The sequence below is a fragment of the Moschus berezovskii genome, chromosome 21 (genome assembly GCF_049115385.1).
Source record: "Moschus berezovskii isolate FMDL1 chromosome 21, NW_MosBer_1.0, whole genome shotgun sequence".
Taxonomy (NCBI): domain Eukaryota; kingdom Metazoa; phylum Chordata; class Mammalia; order Artiodactyla; family Moschidae; genus Moschus; species Moschus berezovskii.
The window spans coordinates 40,457,306-40,478,116 of record NC_142480.1 but is presented as its reverse complement, the minus strand read 5'-3'; the positions used below and the strand labels follow the sequence as shown (position 1 = coordinate 40,478,116).

General features: G+C 40.1%; 1 protein-coding gene and 1 non-coding gene across 2 annotated transcripts in view; one reads left to right on the top strand and one right to left on the bottom strand.

Moving 5' to 3' along the window:
• The window catches only part of LOC129550392 (neuronal acetylcholine receptor subunit alpha-7), a 145,887-nt gene that overhangs the window by 32,907 nt on the left and 92,169 nt on the right, over positions 1-20,811 (bottom strand). The gene's annotated exons all lie outside the window — the stretch shown is intronic.
• On the top strand, positions 15,933-16,039 carry LOC129550842 (U6 spliceosomal RNA). Its single transcript, XR_008684964.1, has one exon. It is a non-coding gene; the product is annotated as a U6 spliceosomal RNA (small nuclear RNA).

Genomic DNA, 20,811 nt, shown 5'->3' with positions numbered 1-20,811 from the left:
GTTTGGCTGTTTCTCACAAAACTTACCACCCTCTTACCATTGTTGCTGGTTTTCAGTCATTCAGTTGTGTCCCAAGTCTTTGTGACCCCATGGACTGAAGCACGCCAGGCTTCCCTGTTCTTCACTATCTCCCAGAGTTTGCTCAAACTCATGTTCATGTCCATTGATTCATGATGCCATACAACCATCTCATCTTCTGTTGTCCCCTTCTCTTCTTGCCCTCAATCTTTCCCAGTATCAGGGTCTTTCCAATGAGTTGGCTCTTCGCATCAGGTGGTCAAAGTATGGGAGTTGCAGCTTCAGCATCAGTCCTTCCAATGAATATTCAGAATTGATTTCCTTTAGAATTGACTGGTTCAATCTCCTTCCTGGCCAAGGGACTCTCAAGAGTCTTCTCCAGCACCACAGTTCAAAAGCATCAATTCTTTGGTGCTCAGCCTTCTCTCACATCCATACATGGCTACTGGGAAAACCATAGCTTTGACTATATAGACCTTGGTAGGCAAATTGATGTCTCTGCTTTTTAATACACCTGTCTAGGTTTGTCACAGCTCTTCTTCCAAGAAGCAGACGTCTTTTAATTTTATGGGTGCGGTCACCATCTGCAGTGATTTTGGAGCCCAAGAAAATAAAGTCTGTCTCTGTTTCCATTTTTTCTCTATTTTCCATGAAGTGATGCAACTGGATGCCATGATCTTAGCTTTCTGAATGTTGAGTTTTAAGCTGATTTTTTCACTCTCCTCTTTCACCTTCATCAAGAGGCTTTTTAGTTCCTCTTTACTTTCTGCCATTAGAGTGGTATCATCTGCATATCTGAGGTTGCTGATATTTCTCCCAGCAATCTTGATTCCAGCTTGTGATTCATGCAGCCTGCAATTCTGCATGATGAGTACATCATGCAATCACACTCCTTGGTGTTTACGCAGAGGAGTTGAAATCTTATGTCCAGGCAAAAATCTGTACATGGATGTCTACAGAAATCTTTACTCATAATTACCAAAACTTTGAAGCAATCAAGATGTTCTTGAGTAGGTGAGTGAATAAATAAACTGATACATACAGGCAGTGGAACGCTATTTAGTCTTAAAATGAAGCGAGCTATTAAGCCATGAAAAACTTGGAGGAAGCTTAAATGCACATTACTAAGTGAAAGAAGCCAGTCTGAGGGCTACATACTGTATAACTCCAACTAAAGGACATTCTAGACCAGCCAAAACTATGAAGACAGTAAAGTTCAGTGGCTTCCAGGAGTTGGAGGGAGAGAGGGATGAATAGGAGGAACACAGAAGATTTTTAAGGCAGTGAAACTATTCTGCATGCTACTATAATGCTGGATACATGTCATTATACCTTTGTCCACACCAATACAATGTACAACATAAAGAGTGAGCCCTAGGGTAAACTACGTACTTTGGGTGTATATCGCTGATCCTGTTCACACTGTCCACATTGTTCACTGAACCCAGGGTAGGCGAGGCACAAGCTAAGAGGCTGGAAGAAGACTTGAGGATCTGTAGGAAATGCAGACCCATGTATTCTCTTCTGGCAACATAACCTAACACAACACAACCTCTCTCCTGGCTGACACAGCAGCCAAAACAGTATTCTCTCTTAGCTGACACGGAAGCTGTAGCAGTAGACAAGCTATATTCTCTCCTCTTGTGGCTGACCCAACAGCCAGCCATGATGCAGCAGTAATGCTGCCACTTTCCAGGTGGAGTTCACATATCCCTACAGCACAAAGTAGCTCGTGACCAAGCAAGTACTTTGTGATGCGCATGTGCGGTGGTATAAATGACCTCAGCTGATACACAGTCATTATTTACAAGACGTGGGGCAAGAGAGCCTGAACATGTCATCTTGGCTAATTTGCTCTCTCCCCACAGAGTGATAAATTTGTCAATGTTGGCTCGTCAACTGTAACAAACAAACGTTGTTCAGTCACTAAGTCATGCCTGACTCTCTGCGATCCCATGGACTGCAGCACAACAGGCTTCCCTGTCCTTAAGTATCTCTTGGATTTGCCCGAACTCATGCTCATTGAGTCAGTGATGTCATTCAACCATCTCATCCTGCTGCCTGCTTCTTCTCTTGCCCTCAATCTTTCCCAGAATCAGGGTCTTTTCTGATGAGCCAGTTCTTTGCATCAGGTGGCCAAAATATTGGACTTTCAGATTCAGCATCAGTCCTTCCAATGAATATTAAGGGCGGATTTCCTGTAGGATCGAGTGGTTGGACCTCCTTGCTCTCCAAGGGACTGTTACAAGTCTTCTCCAGCAACACAGTTTGATAGCATAAGTTCTTTGGTGCTCAGCCTTCCTTATGGTCTACCTCTCACATCCATACATGACTACCAGAAAAACCCGCAGATTTGATTAGATGGACCTTTGTCGGCAAAGTGACATCTCTGCTTCTTAATACACCATCTAGTGGGGCTGTTCATAATGGGGTAGGCACTGCATGTGTGGGGGCAGGGATATATGGGAAATCTGTGAACCTTCTCAATTATGCTGGGGATGTAAAACTACTCTAAAGTATATTTTAAAGATAGATAAATAAATAGATTCAATTATGTTAACTACTTTTTCTATTTTGTCTAGAATCAGCTTTTATTTTTCTAGAAAAAATAAATCCTGGCTAAATTTCCAAATTTATTGCCATAAAGTTGTCCATAATATTCTATTTTAAAAATGCCATCTATGGTTATAGACTTCTTTTGTATCTAATAAACATTTATTTGTATCTTCTTTACTTTCTTGATAATTATTCCCAGAGGCATGTTCATTTTATTGGTTCTTCTTAAAACCAATTTATTCCTTCTTGATTTCTATCTTATTTTTTTCATTTAATAAATCTGTACTCTTTTTTTATTCCTCTTTTTATTTATATAATATTTTTCTAAGTTCTTGTGATTGGTATTAATAATTAATTCAAATTTTACTTTTTTTTTAAGAGGATTACTTTTTTTTTCATTTTATTTTTTTTTAAATTTATTTCTTTTTTATTGGAGGCAAATTATTTTACAATATTATATTGGGTGGGAGGGAGGTTCAGGAGGGGGAACTCATGTACACCCGGGGCGAATTCATGTCAATGTATGGCAAAACCAACTAAATTTTACTTTTAAAACCTTGTGGATCACAACTAACTGTGGAAAATTCTTAAAGAGTTAGGAATACCAGACTGTCTTACCTGCCTCCTGAGAAACCTATATGTAGGTCAAGAAGCAACAGTTAGAACCAGACATGGAACAATGGATTGGTTCCAGCTTGGGAAAGGAGTACGTCAGGCTTTATATTGTCACCTTCCTTATTTAACTTACATGCAGAGTACATCATGTGAAATGCCGGACTGGATGAAGCACAAGCTGGAATCAAGACTGCTGGGGAAAATAACAATAACCTCAGATACTCAGATGACACCACCTTTATGGCAGAAAGTGAAGAGGAATTAAAGAGCCTCTTGATAAAAGTGAAAGCGGAGAGTGAAAAAGTTGGTTTAAAACTCAACATTCAAATGTACAATGTAGATCATGGCATCCAGTCCTATCATTTCATGGCAAACGGGGAAACAATGGAAACAGTGACAGACTTTATTTTCTTGGGCTCCAAAATCACAGAAGATGGTGACTGCAGCCATGAAATTAAAAGACGCTTGCTCTTTGGAAGAAAAGCTATGACCAACCTAGACAGCATTATTAAAAAGCAGAGACATTACTTTGCCGACAAAGGTCCATTCAGTCAAAGCTATGTTTTTTCCAGTAGCTATGTATGGATGTGAGAGTTGACCCAAAAAGAAAGCTGAGCACCTAAGAATTGATGCTTTTGGACTGTGGTGTTGGAGAAGACTCTTGAAAGGTCCTTGGACTGCAAGGAGATCAGACCAGTTAATCCTAAAGGAAACCGGTCCTGAATATTTATTGGAAGGACTGATGCTAAAGCTGAAGCTCCAATTTCGGCCACCTGATACAAAGAACACATTCATTAGAAAAGACCCTGATGTTTGAAGGCAGGAGGAGATGGGAACGACAGAGGATGAGATGGTTGGATTGCATCACCGACTCGATGGACATGAGTTTGAGCAAGCTCCGGGAGTTAGTGATGGGACAGGGATGCCTGGCGTGCTGCAGTCCATGTGATTGCAAGGAGTTGGACATGACTGAGCGACTGAACTGAACTGTCTAATGTAAGCATTTAAGGCTATGGATTTCTCCTTACATACATATACACATGCTCTTACACATTCACACCCGCTAACGTTTTTTATTATTCACTTTGGGTGTTTAGTTCTCTAGATATGCATTTTCAATAGAACGAGGACACATCTCTGTGTCTATCTGTATCTATTTCTCTACATTAGCTGAGGCTTGTTAACTGTGGAATTCTACTGATACACACTTTTTCCCCTTCTTGAACTATCAAGTGCTAAAAAAGTACACTAAAATCTTCTATCATAATTATGGATTTATCTACCAATTTTTCTTCATTTGTATCAAAGTCATTTTATTAGATGTATACATGTGAAATTTGTTAAATATTTTTAGAAGTTTCATTACTACTTGAACTTTAACCTTAATTGTACTTCTTTTCTTATAGCAAGTGTGCATGCACATGATTGTGTGTGTGTATATGTGTGTGTTTTCATGTTGTAAACATAGCCATTTAATTTTATCTTGTTCCTGTTGATCACATACATCTTTTCCTTTTCTTTTTTGCCTCCTGTGTACTTACACTTTATTTCCATCCAAATAACGTATAGCTGGATTTTTAAATATATATATATAAATATAGATAGATAGATATAGACACAGATAGATAGATAGATGTGTGGTGGCTACGTTGCTTCAGTTGTGTCCGACTCTGATGAAGCCTTCCAGGCCCCTCTGTTCATGGGATTTTCCAGGCAAGAATACTGGAGTGGATTGCCATTTCTTACTAGAGCAGATCTTCCAGACCCAGGGGTTGAACCCGTTATGTCTCTTTCTTTGGCAGGTGGGTTCTTTACCACTAATGCCACCTGAGAAGCCTCTGATAGAGAGCAGATAGACAGATAACTGGGGAATCTGTCTTTTTTAACTAACTGCCTAATCCTTTCTCTTCTCTTGTCTCTTCCAATGCTTGGTTTATTCTTACTCTTTAATTTTGCCCTCTTTAGTTCTTTCTCCTTTGATTGCACTTCCCTTGTTTCTTAAGGCTTCTCATATTTTCTTTATTCTTTTCCTACTAGCTTCTCATCTGAATGGAAGTTAAAAAGTTAAAAAAATATTCTTATGCTTCTGATAGTTATTCTTACATTTTTTATCCCTTTAAAGTGAACATTTACAGAAATAAAGCATATTCACAAAAAGGGAAAACGGAAATCACTTGGTAGCTACAAAATAATTAATGAAATTATTAAAGGAATAAAAATTAAAATTACCCATAGTTTTGTAATTCAGAGGTAACCTCTTCACCATTTTTTTCTGAACTTCTTCTATGGATGTGGATACACTGGTTGCATACAATGCACGCCACATGCATGCACACAGATATTTTAAACAGAATTTTGGACCTTACATACAATAATCTAGAATTTGTTCCCCCCCGCACCTTAGCAATGTATCTCAGATAGTTTTGATTCTTACATTTTTAACATGTATATCTTACTCAAAGTTGGTAACTCTATGCTCTGCTAGAGCAACTTACATCCAACTAAGTGGTTTGCCTCCAAGTACCATCCATACAGTGCTTTAGTATTTTCAGCATTTTAATCTCACTTTGTTTTTACCCCCACCCTCAAGTTCACTGTTAATATTACATATGTTCAAAATTGTTTATATTTACCTGAATTTTTAACTGTATTTCTTCTCAGACCCTGTTCCTACATTTATACTCTGATAGTTTCATTATGGCAGTTCACCTCTTCATGGCAACAATAATTCTTGAGTCCTTTTTTTCCTGAAAATATCCTGATTTTGCCCCTCATGTAAACAAGGTTTAGCAGGTACGGAATTCTAAATCGGCAATTATTTTCTCTCGAATTTTAATGTTACTCTTATCTTTTTCTGCTTCTGACTTTTGCCTCTAAAAGGCCTGCAGTCAGTCTAACCTTCATGCTTTTGTAACAAACTATCTTTTGCTCTTTCAGTGTTTCCAGCATCTCCTTAGCTTCCTGCCTTCTGCAGGTTTTCGCAAAGCTGTCTAGGTGCCCATTCTTGTTATTTATCTTTCCTCAGACTTCTTGTATCTCCTGAAACTGAGGATTTATGTTGTTCATCAATATTATTAAATTCTCAGCCATTCTTTTGGAACATGGCTTCTGGAGAAAAACACTGTATCATATTTCACTGGAAAACTGCATCCTCTACAAGCACACAGCACCGAGCTGGCTACCTGAGGTCTGGGACTACATCTGAGATCTTTGGAAGCTCTTTATAAGCTGGCAGGATGTATAAATTATGTGTTGTCTGGGAGTGATTTCACTGCTGTTGATTTGATTTCCTGTGCTCTCTAAATAAACACATTTTATGTCCACTTACAATTCATCTCAACCCTCCTTTACTTCACATACATTTGTCCTCGTTTGACTTTTCCTTTAATTGGGTCTAACATCTGCCTGGTTGCCTCAGTTTTATGAGTAAAATTAATTCTTCAGCACATGCCCATTTTTACGTATCTGTATACAGGTCACAATTTTACCTTTTCACTGAAAAATCATCTCCTAACTCCAGTGTTCTTGCCTGGAGAATCCCAGGGACGGGGGAGCCTGGTGGGCTTCCGTCTATGGGGTCACACAGAGTCGGACACGACTGAAGTGACTTAGCAGCAGCAGCAGCAACACTTCTCCCATGTTCTATTATTTCCTTCTACAATAACAGCCACTACGTGTGGGAGCACCTTCACATGAAAGGAACTCATATGCCCTATCTCAGGGTTAATAAGTGTGGGGTCACTCCTGGGTGGGGTTCATGCATCCACATATATTGCTTTCTGCCAGACCTCAGATATAACGTGCTGTTATTTTGATGACTCTTCCTATTTTTGACTTATTTGAAAAATAGGAATAATAACAGTACCCTTCTCAGCAATGTTGTAAACAGATGTAAAATATTTGCAGGACCTGGTACGGAGAAGCACCCAAGAAGTGTGAGATATTCTCACGACTGTTCACTATTCTTTCATATTTCCCAAATATGAAAATATGATTTCATATTTTACTGGCTATGATTCAACCCAGGAAATTGCTTCTACTCCTTCCACTGTCTCATCTGACACTCAATACTTCTACCAAGATTTCAATTTTTTAAAAAATTTCATTGGCGTGTCATTGATTGATAATGTGTATAAGCACACTGATTCAGTTATACACATATATATGTATAACAGTATGGGAGTGTACGTGTGTGTATATATACTAGCTTCCTGGGTGGCTCAGTGGTAATGAATCCACCTGCAAATATAAGAGATACAGGAGACACAGGTTTGATCCCTGGATCAGGAAGATCTCCTGGAGGAGGAAATGGATCCAGTATTCTTGCCTGGAAGATTCCTTAGACCGAGGAGCCTGGAGGGTTATAGTCCATGGGGTCACAAAGAGTTGGACATGACTGAGCACGTGCACAAACACACATACATATATTCTTTTTTAAGATTCCTTTCCCTTATAGGTTACTACAAAATATTGAGAATACTTCCCTGTGCTATACAGTACGTCCTTGTTGTTTAGCTAGCTTAAACACAGTTCAGTTCAGTTCAGTTGCTCAGTCGTGTCCGACTCTTTGCGACCCCATGCCTCGCTGTCCATCACCAACTCCTGGAGGTCACTTAAATTCACCTCCATCGAGTCGGTGATGCCATCCAGCCATCTCACTCTCTGTTGTCCCCTTCTCCCGCCCCCAATCCCTCCCAGCATCAGAGTCTTTTCCAGTGAGTCAACTCGTCGCATGAGATGGCCAAAGTATTGGAGTTTCAGTTTTAGCATCAGTCCTTCCAATGAACACCCAGGATTGATCTCCTCTAGAGTGGACTGGTTGGATCTCCTTGCAGTCCAAGGGACTCTCAGGAGTCTTCTCCAGCACCACAGTTCAAAAGCATCAATTCTTCGGCGATCAGCTTTCTTCACAGTCCAACTCTCACATCCATAAATGACCACTGGAAAAACCATAGCCTTGACTAGACGGACCTTTGTTGGCAAAGTAATGTCTCTGCTTTTTAATATGCTATCTAGTTCCTCTGCCTTTTCTAAAACCAACTTGAACATCTGGAAGTTCACAGTTCACGTATTGCTGAAGCCTGGCTTGGAGAATTTTGAGCATGACTTTACTAGCGTGTGAGATGAGTGCAATTGTGCGGTAGTTTGAGCATTTTATATACAGTAGTGTACCGACTCTGTGGACATGAGTTTGAGTGAACTCCAGGAGTTGGTGATGGACAGGGAGGCCTGGTGTGCTGTGATTCATGGGGTCACGGAGAGTCGGACACGACTGAGTGACTCAACTGAACTGAGTGTATGTTAATCCCAAACTCCTAATTTATCCCTCCTCCACCTTTCTCCTTTGATAACTGTTAAGTTTTTTTTATGTCCATGAGTTTATTTCTGTTTTTTAGATAAATTGAGTTTTTTTATTTTGTCGTCTATAATTTTCATCTCTATTAATTTTAGGTGATTTTTTTCAAAGCAGCTATTCAAAGAGTGATTTGCTATTTTCCTGCATTTTCAATTCTTGTGCTTCATTATTTAAACATTATTTACCAGTTTCTATTATCTAAAATTTAGATCCAGATCTGCAGTTTGTTGTATCTGCTGATATTTGCTCCAAGAGAGCTGCTGTTTCTTTATATGTTTTTTTGTAAGCTTAATTTTCCACTCATCTATTTGTGCGTGTTTGTTGGCCTGTGAGTTCCATTGGTATCTATAGGCCTTCAACCCTGAGGGTCTTTGCAAAATTTGCGGTAAAATCTAATGAAGGCCTATGCAAAGAGCTTAGGAGATGCAAATGCAGCCACAGTGTTGGTGGAAGCAAAGGACAGGTTGGGGAAGAGCAGAGCCCTGTGGCTGTTCCTTCACAGCTTTCCAGCCCCCACTCCAGGACACCAACCACCGCAGTTTGTGCTATTTGTCAGGTGGCAGAAAACTCAAGGCTCAAACACCGATGCACCACCAAGGAGCTTGGACAGCACATATCTTGCCTTCTAGATGCCACAGACTGGAATGAATCTTCAGTCTCCAAGCCCCTGGTTGTGACATGGAACTTTCCCTCACATAGCCAGAAACAGGTTAGCTTCCTGTTTACCTTCCTGCACTGAGAAGGAGATACTCCTCTGGCCCCCTTCTCAGAGAGGCAGTGCTTCAAAGGCAGTACCTGCTCAGTCCCGGCCCACCTCGTCTAGGTGAGAGGGCAGGGCCCAGGTCTCACCCCTGCCTTCCTAGTTTTCCTGTGGTGTTAGTTGCTCAGTCATATCCGACTCTTTGCAACCCTGGGGACTGTAGCCCACCAGGCTTCTCTGTCCTTGGGATTCTCCAGGCAAGAAGGCTGGAGTGGGTTGCAATTTCCTTCTCCAGGGATCTTCCTTCCCGACTTGGAGATCAAATGTGGGTTTTCTGCATCACAGGCAGATTCTTTATCGGTTGAGCTGCAAGGAAGCTCCCTACAGGGAAGCTGCCTCCCTAGGAGAGCTTTTTTGTGACCTGGGACACAGGACTGCTCCCTGAGCTCCCAGGGCTACATGTGGGGAACGCACTGGCCTCTGCCCTCCTGGGCTGCTCAGAGCCCCTGCAGTTCCTCTAACACAGAGGTGGGGCAGCCTACTTTATGAAAGTGAGTGAGGCCATGAAGTAAAAGTGAATTCTCCATTTCTAAGCTGTGTAATCTGTGACACCCTTTTTTTCCAGGGCCATGAAAAAGGGAACAAGAGAAAGCTAGCCACCTCCGCCAGGGAAGCGAGAGCTTCCACCACTGGTGCCCTTGGTTGCTGTGCACTAAGGACTGTCCATCAGGTGTGGAAACTCTCACAGGAGTGAAGGTGACCAGAAAATACAGAGGGAAAGGTGCTGACTGTGCACTCTGCCCACCTGGGCTCGTGGCCTCTGAGCAGGCATGCAGACTACCGTGAGAACCTCCCACCTATCTGGGTCCACCAAGTCCATGCCTGAAGTTCGCCAGTAATTGGCTGAAAACTGACCAGACTAATTTTTAAGGGAGTTTTTCCTTTAGGTGAAGAATATAAAGAAATTAATCAACAATAATCTGAATAAATATGAAATCTAAATAAACTAAGCATGTTTTTGAAAAATACCACTTGCTATGACAGTATAAATAAAATCTAAAAATGATAACACAGAAACATTGTTTTTACCTTCAAGAAGTTAATCTAAAAATGTCCTGCCTAAAGTTATACAAAATATTTCCACCAAAAAACTGAAGCAAGAACGTTAATAATGAAAAACAAAAACTTGATTTAGATTAAGTGGAACATATCATCAGGGACCTAATTTGCTTATAAGTAAAGTAAACAGGCTGGTATAATGTGTTTGGAAAGAAATTTTGTAAAGTGGAATAAGAGGATTTAAGAACCTTAAAAAGCCCATGTTTCATCTGGAAAAATATATATGATTAAAATAAATACAGTCACAAATATGTTTATTATCATTTTCAAAAAACCAAAAATTAGAGGTCAGACTTTCAGTTATGGATAGAATAGACACTTACTTATTTGCATGGACTGAACTGCCCCCTACCCAAATTCATATGTTGCTGGAGTCCTAACCCCTAGTATGACTATATTTGGAAAAAGGACCTTTAAGGAGGTTATTAAGGCTAAGTGCAGTCGTAAGGATGGGGTCCTAATCCAATAGGACTGGTAGCCTTATAAAAATAGGCTAAATTAGTATTCATCTTCTCTCTCTTCTCTTCCATACAAGGACACAATTGGAGGCCAGGAAGGGAGATTTCGCCAGGAAAAGAATTGGCTGGCTATTGATATTGGATTTCCAGCCTCCTGATCTGGGAAAAAATAAGTCTCCATTTTTAAGTATTCATTACAGTCACTTAAGAGTTTTGTGGAACAACAACAGTTCCACAAAATATATATATTTATCTATATATGGATAAATAAGAAATAAAGTGCAATGGTCTGGGTATTCTGCCCCAAATAAACACCTACTTCAGGGAAAAAAATGCCCAGAGTATGATATATTTTTATTAGTATTTTGCAGCACTATTACTTCCATTAACTATGCTTAAAACTCTTAACACAATATATAAACAATCATAAGGCCACTGTGAAAGTGCAGAGAAGAAAGTAGAAGGACTGACACTAGGACCCCGGGCTTTCCATTTGTCTCATATTCCAAACTGAATCCTGGAGAAACATCAAAAGTGCAGACAAAAACAACGAAAACATCTTGAGAAAAGCCAAATGACCAGGAAAGGGCAACCAGAGAGACAGAAGACAAAATAAGCAAAAGGCCCATCTCAGCTAAACACTAAAGGAAAACCTCCCATTCTACCACCAACCTGATCAACTGTGGACTGCACGCTGCCAAGCAAATTACATAGTCCAAGCAAATGTTATTAAAACAAACAAGATTTACATTATTTCCAGATAAACTAGACTTTAGACGAAAGAAAATTACAAAGGGCAGGTAATAAATTCACATACTGATAAAAATTCCATCTACCAAGAAGACACAGCAATCATACCTTCTTTCCCAAACAAACAAGCTAAAAAATATATGAACTGAAACCAGAAAAAAGTTAAAAAAAAAAAAAAAAGAAAGAGACAAATCCACATTCTTCAACACTCCTCCTCAATACTTGATAAGAGGACAACTAGGAAAGTCATAGAGAACATGCCATCAACAAATAGGACCTAACGGACAGAAAACACTTCCCCAACATAGCAAAAACAATGTTTTCAAGTCCCCACGGAACATAAGCTAGACAGATCACAACTTGTGCCATAAAATCCTCAACTAATTTAAAAGAATTTAAACCATACAGAATGTGTGATTTGTGTCTGCAATGGAATCAAATTAAAAACAAGTGAAAAAAGGAGATAGGAGAATTGCCACTCGGAATATAAACACCATTTTTTAAAATAATCTATGAGTCAAAAACAAACTCTATAGAGAACTCAAAAGATAAACTGAAGAAAATAAAAATACAACATACCAAAATTTGTGAAGTGCAGGTAAAGAAGAGAGAGGGAGATTTGTTGTTCAGTCACTAAGCCATTTATGACTCTTTGTGACCTCATGAACTGCAGCATGCCAGGCTTCCCTGTCCGATGCCAGCCAACCATCTCATCCTCTGTTGTCCCCTTCTTCTTCTGCCCTCAATCTTTCCCAACATCAGGGTCTTTTCCAATGAGTTGGCTCTTTGCATCAGGTGGCCAAAGTATTGGAGCTTCAGCATCAGACCTTCCAATGAATAGTCAGGGTTGATTTCCTTTAGGATTGACTGGCTTGATCTCCTTGCTGTCCAAGGGTCTCTCAAGAGCCTTCTCCAGTACCACAGTTCAAAAGCATCAATTCTTTGGCACTCAGCCTTCTTTATGGTCCAACTCTCACATCCGTACATGACTATAGGAAAAACCACAGCTTTGACTATCCTGCCCTTTGTTGGCAAAGTGATGTCTCTGCTTTTTAATATGCTGTCTAGGTTTGTCACAGCTTTTCTTCCAAAGAGAAAACGTCTTTTAATTTCATGGCTGCAGTCTGCAGTGATTTTGGAGTCCAAGAAAATAAAATCTTTCGCTGTTTTTACTTTCCCCTCCATCTATTTGCCATGGAGTGTTGGGACTGGATGCCATGATCTTCGTTTTTTGAATGTTGAGTTTTAACCAGCTTTTTCATTCTCCTCTTTCACCTTCATCAAGAGACTCTTTAGTTCCTCTTCACTTTCTGCCTTTATTATAGTATCATTTGCATATCTGAGGCTGTTGGTATTTCTCCTGGCAATCTTGATTCCAGTTTGTGTTTCATCCAGCCTGGCATTTCACATGACGAACTCTGCATGTAAGTTAAATAAGCAGGGTGACAAAATACAACCTTGACGTACTCCTTTCCCAATTTTGAACCAGTCGGCTGTTACATGTCTGGTTCTAACTGCTGCTTCTTGACCTGCATACAGATTTCTCAGGAGGCAGATAAGGTGGTCTGGTATTCCCATCTCTCTAAGAATTTTCCACAGTTATGATCCACACAGTCAAAGGTTTTTAGCGTAGTCAATGAAGCAGATTTTTTTTTTAATTTTCTTAGAGCTTTTTCTGTGATCCAGCAGATGTTGGCATTTTGATCTCTGGTTCCTCTGCCTTTTCTAAATCCAACTTGTACATCTGGAAGTTCTCAGTTCATGTATTGTTGAAATCTAGCTTGAAGGATTTTGAGCATTACCTCGCTAGCATGTGGAATGAATATAATTCTGAGGTAGCTTTAACATTCTTTGGCATTGCCCTTCTTGGGATCAGAATGAAAACTGACCTTTTATAGTGCTGTGGCCACTGCCAAGTTTTCCAAATTTGCTGGCATATTGAATGAAGCACTTTAACAGCATTATCTTTTAGGGTTAGAAATAGCTCAGCTAGAATTCCATCACCTTCACTAGCTTTGTTCATAGTAGTACTTCCTAGGGCCCACTTGACTTCACATTCCAGGATGTCTGGCTCTAGGTGAGTGACAACACCATCATGGTTATCTGGGTCATTAAGACCTTTTTGTACAGATCTTCTATATATTCTTGCCACCTCTTCTTAATATCTTCTGCTTCTGTTATGTCCTTGATATTTCTGTCCTTTAGAGTGCCCATCTTTGCATGAAATGTTCCCTTGGTATGTCTCATTTTCTTGTAGAGATCTCTAGTCTTTCCCATTCTGTTGTTTTCCTCTATTTCTCTGCACGGTTCACGTAAGAAGGCTTTCTTATCTCTCCTTGCTATTCTCTGGAACTCTGCATTCAGTTGGGTCTATCTTTCCTTTGATCCTTTACCTTTCACTTCTCTTCTTTTCTCAGCTATTTGTAAGGCTTCCTCAGACAACCACTTTGCCTTCTTGCATTTCTTTACCTTGGGTATGGTTTTAGTCATCACCTCCTGTACAATGATACGAACCTCCATCCATAGTTCTTCAGGCACTCCATCTCTCAGATTTAGTCCCTTGAATCTATTTGTCATCTCCACTGTATAATCATAAAAGATTTGATTTAGGTCTTAATTAATTGCCTAGTGGTTTTCCCTACTTTCTTCAATTTGAGCCTGTGTTTTGCAGTAAGGAGTTGATGACCTGAGCCACAGTAAGCTCTAGGTCTTTTCTTTGCTGACTGTATAGAGCTTCTCCATCTTCAGCTGTAAAGAATACAATCAATCTGATTTTGGTATTGACCAGAGAGGAAAATGTATAGTAGTAAATGCTTACACTAAAAGAAATCTCAAGTCTGTAACTCCATGCTCACTCTTCAAGTAACAAGAAAGAAGAAGCAAAAAATAAACCTATAAAAGCAGAGAGAATGAAATAATAACTATAGGAAGAAGAATCAATGAAAGTAAGAAAATAAAAACAATAGGGAAAATCAATGAAACAAAAATCTACTTCTTTGAAAAGATCAATTAAATTGACAAGCCAATATCAGGAATGAATCTGAGTATATTACTACAAGCCCTATACACATCAAAAAAATGACAAGGGAATGTTGAAAACAACTCTTCACATATGCATTTCACATTGTGGATGAAATAAACCAATTCCTTGGAAAAGCACAACCTACTAAAACTTAAATGAGAGAAAATAAACTGAACAGTCACAAAGGTATTAAACAAATTGAATTAATAATTTAAAAATTCCTGAAAAAAATTCACTAGGTCCTGATAATTTCACTAGAAAATTCTACTGAACAATTAAGAAGGATTAATACCAGTTCTATAAACTCTCTAACAGAAAGTAGAGAATTAGAGAGTATCTATCCACTCATTTTAAGAAGCTAATATTGTTCTGAAAACAAAACCACAAAGATGATATGGAAAAAATAATAAGAAAAAAGCTAGAAATGTATAGACTACATTCCCTCATAAACAGACATAAAAATTATTAACAAGAAATAAGCAAATACATGGTGTCCAACTCTGTGACACCATGCCAGGCTAAACAATAAAAAGCACATGCTTATATCAACTGATGCAAAAAAAAAAAAAAAAGGACTGATAATATTTAACATTCATGCAGAATGAAAACTGTCAGAAAACTGGAATTAGAGAGGGACTTCCTCAGCCTGATAAAGAACATCTACAAAGAAAAAAAAAAAACCACAAAATTAGTATAATGGTAAAAAGACTGAGTGCCTTCCCTCTAAGATCTTGAGATATCTGCTTTCAACAGTCTTACTCAAAATAATACTGGAGTCCTCACCAGGAGAGCAGAGGAAATAAAGGCATACAGACTAGAAAGAAACAAAACTGTCTTATTTGCAGTTAACATGATGATAGAAATCATTTACATGACTATGTGGACAGCCCCAAGAAATCTGTAACAGCAACAACAAAACCCCGCAAGTCCAAAAACTAATACATGAGTGGAGCAAAGTTAAGATACAAGATCAATATTAAAAAAGAATTGTGAAGGAGGGTTTGAGATGGTGGCATAGGATGATTCTGAACTCATCTCCTTCCACAGACACAACAGATCCACAACTACATATGGGATAATCTCCTCATAGAGGGGCCTGAAACCTGGATGAACAGCGCCTCTACAACAAAAGGTAAAAGGATAGCACAGAGATGTCTCACCAAGAAAGGAATAAATCACATCTGGCTGGAGTGATCCACAGCTGAGAAGGATCACAAAGGTCCTGATCTTTTCTCTAAGGAGTAAGGGACTCAAGTTCCATATCACGTACCTTGACTCCTAGATCCTGCACAGGAGAGATGAGTCCCCCAAACACCTGATTTTAAAAACCAAAAGAGAGTGCTCACTTTGGCAGCACAAATACTAAAACTGGAACAACTCAGAGAAGGTTTGCACAGTCCCTGAACAAGGATGATGCACAAATTTGTGAAGCATTCCTTATTTTTTGGGTTATTTACAAAACAGAAACATACTTGCAGACATAGAAAATAATTTTATGACTACCAAACAGGGAGGGAAGGCATAAATAAGGATTTGGGGATTTACATATACATACTACTGTATATAAAATAAACACAAGAAACTACTGTGTAGCAAAGGGAACTATACTCAATATGTTGTAATAACCTTTAGTGGAAAATAGTCTGAAAAGGAATATATATATATATATATATACGTATCTGAATCACTTTGCTATACACCTGGAATCAACACAACACTATAAATCAACTACAGTTCAATTTTTTTTTTTAAAGCTGAAAGGGAATGCATCTAGGAAAACCACAGAAGTGAGAGAATAGAAGACTTGCTCTTAAAGAGGCCACATGCAGACTCACCCAACTCCAAAACCTGCATGAAAACACCAGATTAAAAAGCATATGTATTGCAGGTCAAGGGAAACCACTTACCAAGCTCGAAATATCACCAAAGAGGCAGGAACCAGTTCAGATGCTCCCTGGGGGACTAGGAGACATTGGCAGGAGCCATTTTTGCCATTTCAGAGTACCTTGCTAATTAGCAGGCACCATTTTGAAATTCTCCAAGTTTATAGCACCAGTGAGTGTGTCCCATCCACTCCTGCACATAAGCCAAGTGACAGCCTCGCCTACCAGTGGTGCAGCCCTTGCAGGAAGGTCTCAAAGCAAGTCTGGAGGGTGTGCCTCATCCACCAGCACAGCACAGCATCCGTGGCTATGTCCCTCAGCCATCCGAGGGGTCAGCCCAACTCACTAGCCTGCCACAGAAGCAGCTATGGACCCACAAGAAAGTGGGGTGCATCCAGCCCACATAGAGGTCACCTGAATGCCTGGCTCTAGTGGCCAGGCAGAAATGCACCTCTGAGCCCCACAGGGCATTTCCTAAATAAGTTCACTCCTTCAAGACTCGGAAAGATAGCTGATTCACCTAATACACAGAAACAAACACAGAGAATTAAGAAAAACAAGGAGACAAGGAATATGCTCCAATGGGAAGAATAAGACAACATGTCGAAAATAACTAAATAAAGTGGAAATAAGCACTCTATCTGATAAAGAGTTAGTCAGTTCAGTTCAGTTACTCAGTCGTGTCTGACTCTTTGTGACCCCATGAATCACAGCACGCCAGGCCTCCCTGTCCATCACCAACTCCCGGAGTTCACTCAAACTCACGTCCATCAAGTCGGTGATGCCATCCAGCCATCTCACTCTCTGTCGTCCCCGTCTCCTCCTGCCCCCAATCCCTCCCAGCATCAGAGTCTTTTCTAGTGAGTCAACTCTTCATATGAGGTGGCCAAAGTATTGGAGCTTCAGCTTTAGCATCAGTCCTTCCAATGAACACCCAGGACTGATCTCCCTTAGAATGGACTGGTTGGCTCTCCTTGCAGTACAAGGGACTCTCAAGAGTCTTCTCCAGCACCACAGTTCAAAAGCATCAATTCTTCGGCGATCAGCTTTCTTCACAGTCCAACTCTCACATCCATACATGACCACGGGAAAAACCATAGCCTTGACTAGATGGACCTTTGTTGGCAAAGTAATGTCTCTGCTTTTTAATATACTATCAAGGTTGGTCATAACTATCCTTCCAAGGAGTAAGCGTCTTTTAATTTCATGGCTGCAATCACCATCTGCAGTGATTTTGGAGCCCAAAAAAATAAAGTCTGACACTGTTTCCACTGTTTTTCCATCTATTTCCCATGAAGTGATGGGACCAAATGCCATGATCTTTGTTTTCTGAATGTTGAGCTTCAAGCCAACCTTTCCACTCTCCTCTTTCACTTTCATCAAGAGGCTTTTGAGTTCCTCTTCACTTTCTGCCATAAGGGTAGTGTCATCTGCATATCTGAGGTTATTGATATTTCTCCCAGCAATCTTGATTCCAGCTTGTGCTTCTTCCAGCCCAGCGATCCTCATGATGTACTCTGCATATAAGTTAAATAAGCAAGGTGACAATATACAGCCTTGAAGAACTCCTTTTCATATTTGGAACCAGTCTGTCGTTCCATGTACAGTTCTGATTGTTGCTTCCTGACCTGCATACAGGTTTCTCAAGAGGCAGGTCAGGTGGTCTGGGATTCCCATCTCTTTCAGAATGTTCTACAGTTTATTGTGATCCACACAGTCAAAGGCTTTGGCATAGTCAATAAAGCAGAAATAGATGTTTTTCTGAAACTCTCTTGCTTTCTCCATGATCCAGCGGATGTTGGCAATTTGATCTCTCTGGTGCCTCTGCCTTTTCTAAAACCTGCTTGAACATCTGGGAGTTCACGGTTCACATATTGCTGAAGCCTGGCTTGGAGAATTTTGAGTATGACTTTACTAGCGTGTGAGATGAGTGCAATTGTGTGGTAGTTTGAGCATTCTTTAGCATTGCCTTTCCTTGGGATTGGAATGAAGACTGACCTTTTCCAGTCCTGTGGCCACTGCTGAGTTTTCCAAATCTGCTGGCATATTGAGTGCAGCACTTTCACTCAGTAATTACTATTACAGTAATACAGGCCTATGCCCCAACCAGTAACGCTGAAGAAGCCGAAGTTGAACGGTTCTATGAAGATCTACAAGACCTTTTAGAACTAACACCCAAAAAAGATATCCTTTTCATTATAGGGGACTGGAATGCAAAAGTAGGAAGTCAAGAAACACCTGGAGTAACAGGCAGATTTGGCCTTGGAGCACGGAATGAAGCAGGGCAAAGGCTAATAGAGTTTTGTCAAGAGAATGCACTGGTCATAGCAAACACCCTCTTCCAACAACCCAAGAGAAGACTCTACACATGGACATCACCATATGGTCAACACCGAAATCAGATTGATTATCTTCTTTGCAACCAAAGATGGAGAAGCTGTATACAGTTAGCGAAAACAAGACCAGGAGCTGACTGTGGCTCAGATCATGAACTCCTTATTGCGAAATTCAGACTTAAATTGAAGAAAGTAGGGAAAACCACTAGACCATTCAGATATGACCTCAATCAAATCCCTTATGATTATACAGTGGAAGTGAGAAATAGATTTAAGGGACTAGATCTGATTGATAGAGTGCCTGATGAACTCTGGACGGAGGTTCGTGACATTGTACAGGAGACAGGGACCAAGACCATCCCCATGGAAAAGAAATGCAAAAGAGCGAAATGGCTGTCTGAGGAGGCCTTACAAATAGCTGTGAAAAGAAGAAAGCCGAAAAGCAAAGGAGAAAAGGAAAGATATAAGCATCTGAATGCAGAGTTCCAAAGAATAGCAAGGAGAGATAAGAAAGCCTTCCTCAGTGATCAATGCAAAGAAATAGAGGAAAACAACAGAATAGGAAAAACAAGAGACCTCTTCAAGAAAATTAGAGATTCCAAGGGAACATTTCATGCAAAGATGGGCTCGATAAAGGACAGAAATGGTATGGACCTAACAGAAGCAGAAGATATTAAGAAGAGGTGTCAGGAATACACAGAAGAACTGTACAAAAAAGATCTTCACAACCAAGATAGTCACGATAACGTGATCACTGACCTAGAGCCAGACATCTTGGAATGTGAAGTCAAGTGGGCCTTAGAAAGCACCACTAAGAACAAAGCTAGTGGAGGTGATGGAATTCCAGTTGAGCTATTTCAAGTCTTGAAATATGATGCTGTGAAAGTGCTACACTCAATATACCAGCAGATTTGGAAAACTCAGCACTGGCCACAGGACTGGAAGAGGTCAGTCTTCATTCCAATCCCAAAGAAAGGCAATGCCAAAGAATGCTCAAACTACCCCACAATTGCACTCATCTCACACGCTAGTAAAGTCATACTCAAAATTCTCCAAGCCAGGCTTCAGCAGTATGTAAACCGTGAACTCCCAGATGTTCAAGCAGGTTTTATAAAAGGCAGAGGCACCAGAGATCAAATTGCCATCATCCGCTGGATCATGGAGAAAGCAAGAGAGTTTCAGAAAAACATCTATTTCTGCTTCATTGACTATGCCAAAGCCTTTGACTGTGTCGATCACAATAAACTGTGGAACATTCTGAAAGAGATGGGAATCCCAGACCACCTGACCTGCCTCTTGAGAAACCTGTATGCAGGTCAGGAAGCAACAGTTAGAACTGGACATGGAACAACAGACTGGTTCCAAATAGGAAAAGGTGTACATCAAGGTTGTATATTGTCACCTTGCTTATTTAACTTATATGCAGAGTACATCATGAGGAACACTGGGCTGGAAAAAGCACAAGCTGGAATCAAGATTGCTGGGAGAAATATCAATAACCTCAGATATGCAGATGACACTACCCTTATGGCAGAAAGTGAAGAGGAACTCAAAAGCCTCTTGATGAAAGTGAAAGAGGAGAGTGAAAAGGTTGGCTTGAAGCTCAACATTCAGAAAACAAAGATCATGGCATCTGGTCCCATCACTTCATGGGAAATAGATGGAAAAACAGTGGAAACAGTGTCAGACTTTATTTTTTTGGGCTCCAAAATCACTGCAGATGCTGATTGCAGCCATGAAATTAAAAGACGCTTGCTCCTTGGAAGGAAAGTTATGACCAACCTTGATAGTATATTAAAAAGCAGAGACATTACTTTGCCAACCAAGGTCCGTCTAGTCAAGGCTATGGTTTTTCCCGTGGTCATGTATGGATGTGAGAGTTGGACTGTGAAGAAGGCTGATCGCCGAAGAATCGATGCTTTTGAACTGTGGTGTGGAGAAGACTCTTGAGAGTCCCTTATACTGCAAGGAGATCCAACCAGTCCATTCTAAAGGAGA